Raw genomic sequence first — 6,108 nt, forward strand, 5'->3', positions numbered from 1 at the left:
ATCTGGTGGCTTGACAACAATATTCTAGTTTTGGCAGCTTGACTGCAATATCTGGTGGCTTGTCCACATTATTGGTGTGTTATTGGATGGATGAGTGGTGTGTAACAAAGATGGGTAGGAATTGTTTTTTGAAAAATTTGCACTGTTTCTAAAAAAGTGTTGCATTGACATCGTCATTTTGCATTCTGATAAATGTGATTCTACGGTGGTATATTTATGTATATATGTGTTCTGTTAAATTGTTGATGTTCTGTATTAATTTCTGTTGATATGATTTGTAACCACACTTGGCTTTAAAAAGCTCACCCTTTAAGTTTTTGACTCTTCAAATAATAATTGAGGTTAGGATGGGCTTAGCTTACAAAGGTGCACTCGAAAATTGTCAGAAAAACTACTTTGGATTTTGGTTTTATTTTGGGAATTTTTTTTATTTTTGTGGACTGTGGCTTAGGACTTTCTTTTGGATTTTGGTTTTGTATTGTTTCGCATGATTTGACTTTTTAAACTATCACCTAAGACGATTTATAGAATTGATAAGTAAATCTAGATTTTTCTTAATAATGCCAAGCTCAACTCAATGATTGTATTTTCAAACTAAATACTTCATTTTTGAAACTCAACACTACCTACTCATTAAAATGAGATTTTACAAGATATATTAAACATATGTTTTAAAAATTATGAATGTGCTATGTTATTTTTTCGTTACGACATTTACTTGAAATAAGATGTTTTCTGTAACCCATCAATACTTTAGTTTTTTTCTAATGATAAACAATTTTGACAATACTTGGCTTTTCTTAAAGCAAATCAAAATAACGTTTAAAAATGATGATAAACAACATGGCCAATGTGATCTTCGAGATTCGGCCACAACGTCTAGGCCGAGTTTAGGAGGTTACAATCATGCTTGACCTTTTGGGGGCGGCGTATAGATTTACTTTGTAACCGACTTGTTGAATGATTTACCACTGTTGTCAAGATACAGTTTTATGAGAATATTTATAAACTCTCGATGTATGTGGTTAATCTATTATATCATGTTCTATGAGATTGTCTCATTGGCATATACGCCAAATGGTTTTTGAATGTTGTTTTAACTACCAATGTTGCACTTGAAACTATTGTATGGGAATAATCATCTTACATTTTATATAACCCTACTTTTATAAGGCTTCTGCCAGATGTTTGTCTAAACACATTTCTATTGGCGTGTTACTATTTTAAATTGTTATTTGGTATTATACTAGGGGTATACACCGAGACCTCAAACTTTTAAAAATTTTCAAGTGTTTTCTTTAAACCCAAATGGTTTTACGTTGTAACATACCATACCTGGATTCGGAGATCAGTCAGGCATGGGTGTTATGAGATCTCAAAATAAAGATTCATTGCAATGGATAACAATATGAAGATTGCCTTGAGCATGACAACCAGAGAAAAGGTCTCTTTATAATCGATACCTTCTTTCAGAGTATATCTTTTTGCTAGAAGTCTAGCCTTATAAGTTTCCACTTTTCCATTTACATTTCTTTTATTCTTGTAGATCCACTTACACCCTATGGTTTTTATCCCTTTCGGTAAGTCTACAAGTTTCCACACTGAGATGTTTTCCATAGAATTCATCTTAGCTTTCATAGCTATTTCCCAAAGGTTAGAATCATCACTCTGCATCACTTCATCAAATATGAGTCGGTCATCATCTTTCTATTTCATAGACTCAATGTCTAAAGCACTTCTGCCAAACTGGAAGAACTTAGGCCTATAAAAGACTTTTCCACTATGATGAAGCTCCTTATGTTGTTGACCATTTGTAGGTTTACTATTAGGAGTTGTTTCTGGTACCATTACCGTAGGGCTTTGTGTATTTCTTAAAAGTTCTTTAAGTACTTCTTTACTGTGAGATTTGAAGTATTTTATGTAACTTCCCTCAAGGAATATAGCATGAGTTGACACTATAATAGTTTTCTATTTCGGGTTACAAAACAAACCTTCATTTTTGTCTTTAGGATATCCTACAAACATTCAGCCCATGAATCAAACATCCCTGCATCTTTATCCAATACATAAGCTGGGCATCCTCAAATCCTAAAATGCTTTAGGGTTGACTTCCTGCCATGCCACAATTCGTATGGAGTTTTAGGTGCAGCCTTAGTTGGTACATCATCCAGAATATAGAAAGTTGTTTGTAAAGTAAATCCCCAAAAGGAAATTGGCAATTGTGAATAACTTAACATCAATTGAACAATGTCTAAAAAAGTTTAATTCCTTCTCTCTACCATGCCATTCTGTTGTGAAGTTCTTGATACGATTAATTAGGATAATATCTCATTCTCTAAGAGATAACCTAAGAACTCATCTACTAAGTTTCTCCACCTCGATCAAACTGAAGTGTCTTTATAGGTAAACCTATTTGTTTCTCCAGTCCCACATGAAATTCCTTGAATTTATCAAATGTTTAATTTTTGTGGTGCATTAGGTACACACACTCATATTTGGAATAATCATTTATAAATGCTACATAATGTAACACCCAAAACCCGACCTGGTCGTCGGGTCCGAGCTACAGGGTACACATTCGTTGTTAGAGCAACTACGATCAATTACAACATAATTTCTCTAAATTGAACACTTTATATCCACCAGCATGTTTATTGTGTCATTATATTATAATATATAATCTTATCCGGGGTCTATAAGAGCTTACAAAAGCATTATTGATAACTTGAGGCCATTTGAGGACTAAAACGTAAAGTTTCCAAACTTTACTAAGCTGGCATCACTACTTCAAGGCTGCAATGTCGCAACATTGAAAATAGTAGGTTAGATGGTCTTGCGACATCAACAGAGTTGTGTCGCAACCTTGAAGGCAGTTCCTTCAAAGTTTTCTTTATTTGATTCAACCTTCCGAATAATACAACATCAATTGTTTAGGGGTCCAATATGCAATTCTACTCATTTTAAATAATGGCCATTTACACATTTCATCTCCTTAAAAATGTTTAATCACTTATATACATGATATGAATAATTCATAAGTCAATTCTATCTAAAATTCACTAACCAAAATACCTAATTGCCCATTTGCAACTTTAAACTGATTTAATTCTAGGTACATGCCATATATTCAAACTTAAAGAATAGTATAAACAATTCTGAGTTCAGAATCAACGATCCTTCTGCTATCACCTTTTTAGACTTTAAAAGCTACTGATACCTATGCACAGAATAAAAAAACCGTACGCTAAGTGATAAAGCATTCATGTATTTACTACTAATATACCAATTTCATGAATCGTCTCAATTGCTAAGCAATATAAGTAACTCATGCCATATATTCTAATAGAAATAATAGACAAACATTTCCATTTCTATTTCATGTGTACATATATGCCAATAAGGTAATCAAACTAAATTTCATTACAATTCATGACAATTCAACACTTCATTCATGTATATATGTGTATGATAACTTAATTTTCAATCTCATTTTAATATCTCATTCTTTCTCGAGTCTATTAACTTGTTCATTTCCAAATTGGCCCCATTCAAGTGATAATATGATCACAAGTAAATTTCAATAAATATATGCTATGATACAACCATTTCAAATTACATGCTCATCACACAAGTATCAATTTCATACACAAGTTCATTTGTTAACCAATTCAACATTCTTTACCATACTTTCTATACTCAAGTATACAATTTAATTCATTCTAATTTATACAAATTATGTTATCAACCTATTACTAATCATACATATATTTTCATCTCAAGTGTCACCAATTAATCATATCAATATACCATATCAAACCTTTACTTTCTATTAGAATTAACACATTCAATTTCATTTCGATTCAAGCCATTTAACGTATCATATTCCCATTTTGTATTGAATCTATTGATTAGTTATATTTTCATATCGACCTCTGGGATCGTATAAATCGGTTCGCATGGTTTTTCATATGCTATTGTGAAACATATTACACATATGTGTACACGTAATACATTCTATATTATCAAATCATTGCAAACATCATTTAACCAATACACATTTTATATTCTGATTAGGGAATAAATATTTTCTATTTATAGCACAACCTCATAAAAGATTTTCTATTTATTTAATTTAGTCCCTAATCTAACTCCCAAACCCGACCTAAATGTTATGGCTGAATTGTGAAGATCACATTGTTCACCTGTGTGACAAACTATCCTACCGCTATTTGAAAACCTTAATAAATCTATTTAAAGAAAAAGCGTGGCTTACACTTGTATTCTTGGAAAAACATTGATTAATTAAGTCAACCGTTCTTATGTCATTTATTAGCAACAACGTGATTTTGGAAAATGCTTTGCTCGTTGTTTCACCCAACAAAACCTCATTATATTTTATTGCAGCGGAAAACTGAATTGATGTCAGATTTATTATTAAGTCAAATATCATGCATTATCCACTTTCAAATTGCGCGTTAAAAACTGATTAACGTGGCTAGTATGCATGCATGTAAATCCAAAATAAAAGTAAAACCCAAACCAAAGTCCAAATAATTTTTTTACAGTCCAAAACCAAATAATTTTAATAAAACTTATGCCGAATAATTATTTAGTTCGAAGTCCTTTGCATGTCTATATGCTGAATGACTATGGGGTGAGCTACTAGCTCAGTGTGAGTCTAAACAGTAAGAACACCCAATTAAACATACATATAACAATCATTAATATTAATGCAACACATAATGCAACATTCAACTTTGTCATTAAAAAATTACATGATCATAAGACAGTGCATAAAGAATCCTACCCAACCATCTGCTACACACCACAAGTTCCCCAGAACTCTTCTGTAAAACTCCAAACATTTTGAGCTAAGCTCGATGTGGCCATTAAACGTATTGCAATTATACTACCATTTAAAATGTGATATAATCACCATTTTCCTCATTACTCTCGATGTAGTGCACTGACAACATAAATACAGACTTAATATGCCACCATTATTCCACGAAACTCCTCTGTCATCCAAAAAATCCTACCTTATGCACATGTGATATGTCATACAAGTTACAACCAAAAACACATTTCCATTACATTCACATTTTAGTAGCATGTCTTACATGCCCTGATAATAACATTCGCTTTCATTCAATTGTAGCACATATCAAGCATTCAATTTCACCATCAATACAATCACATTCTAACATGCCATAGTCTTATTATCATTCTATAGACAATTTTTCTAGTGCATGTTTAGCAACCTTTCATTCAATACATTTCATAGCATTTAACCCAATCATACATTTCATGCATTTAGTCATTATTTTCATATTAATTCATTCTAAAAATAAAACTAGCATTCATTTCATAATCAAATCGTCCATGTCATTTAATATCAAAACCCTTCATACAAATTATCAGTCAGCCATGCTAATTTTGCAAACATGCCATTTAATTAGATCTCGAAACATACCTGATTCGGCCACCTTAAAATCACTTACTTAGCCATTTAAACAGGCCCGAATAGCAAGCTTAAATATCAATTTAACCACTAAAAAGAAAATTTAAACACTCTAGCTTACAGGTTAGAACCTACACCTTAATTTCGCACAACTGTAGCACTACTTGTGAAGCCTGCGATTCCTCCTTTAGACTTAAATTGAACCTAAATTGAAATATAATATTTACCGAGTTAAGATGCTGTTAAAATAGCCTTTAAACACCCTATAGGGGTTTGATCAAATCAGTGTTACAATATCTCAATTATAAAATCCAAATCAGTTAATTCGCTTACACTGATTTAGTGAGAAACGAGTGCGCGAAGGGTGAACGTCTCACTATTGATCTGAAGCATTTAAATCAATGCCTAACATAATAAAATAATGAAAAACTCAGTACCTAATCATCCATTTATAAGCTTAATTCAATCAACTAACACATTCTCTAACAACCATGCCGAAATTACGTATTAACGCACAAATAACCGCAGTTACGCTTCCCTATCGTTAGATCTGAGTTACCGAATGATTAAGATTGAATTTTCCTAAATCATAAATGATTAAAGAATAATTAGAAAGTGGTTTAATAGATCTAAAACTTTCTGGAAAT

The sequence above is a fragment of the Gossypium raimondii genome, chromosome 3 (assembly GCF_025698545.1).
Source record: "Gossypium raimondii isolate GPD5lz chromosome 3, ASM2569854v1, whole genome shotgun sequence".
In the NCBI taxonomy this organism is placed as follows: Eukaryota; Viridiplantae; Streptophyta; class Magnoliopsida; order Malvales; family Malvaceae; genus Gossypium; species Gossypium raimondii.